Raw genomic sequence first — 866 nt, 5'->3', positions numbered from 1 at the left:
CCCCGAGACAGGACGGGGCAGGGTAGGGGGACAGGGTCCTGAGACAGGACAGGGCAGGTTGGGGGGACAGGGCCCCAAGACAGGACAGGGCAGGGTGGGGGGACAGAGAGCCCTGAGAGAGGACGGGGGAGCAGTGAGGGGACAGGGCCCCGAGACAGGACCAGGCAGGGTGGGGGACATGGAATGGCCTTCTGCACTGGGGGTCTGGAACCCACCAGCTGGGCGGGGGGAGCAGATGCCGCCGGGGCCGGGGGATGGCAGAAGGGGCCCCAGGAGGAAGTGAGCCTGGAAGGGGATGCGTGCCCGTGGGAGGAGCGGCCTGTGCAAAGGCATGGCGGACGGAACGGCAGGACGGGCAGCGGCGCTACCTCTGCCGGGCCAGGTCACGGCGACCCCGCCAGAAACTGAAGAGGAGAGACCTCTCACATGCCCAGGCGTGAAGCCAAGGGGCTGGGCTTTCTCCTGGGCCACTGGGGACCCCAAGGGCTGTGAGCAGGTGAGGGGCACACGCGTCTCTGGGAGTAGAAAGACCCTTGAGGCCTTGAGTGGCGGCCACACTGCAGGGTCTGGAGAGAAGGCTGGAGTAGGCTCCTGAGCCCGAGCGGGGGGCGGAGAGACCAGGCTGGAACGTGACAGGCCGTGTGTGCATTTGGGGGGACAGTGCCAGGAGGAACAGTAGACCAGAGACGAGGGACCTGGAGGGAGAGCAGATTGGGGTTGGGGGAGTGGGGCCCGGGTGGGTGTGGTGAATGTGCCCGGGGCATCCTGCCGGAGTGGAGGCCCAGCTCACTCCGTCCCTCTCGCTCTCGCTCCCCTCCCCAGACCCAGACGTCAGCCGAGCGGTCCCTCCTCCACCATGTGGCCTC

Source organism: Tupaia chinensis, unplaced genomic scaffold (assembly GCF_000334495.1).
Source record: "Tupaia chinensis unplaced genomic scaffold, TupChi_1.0 Scaffold000129_1, whole genome shotgun sequence".
NCBI lineage: Eukaryota > Metazoa > Chordata > Mammalia > Scandentia > Tupaiidae > Tupaia > Tupaia belangeri.
The sequence above is the reverse complement of the archived record's forward strand: the minus strand, read 5'-3'. Positions refer to the sequence as shown.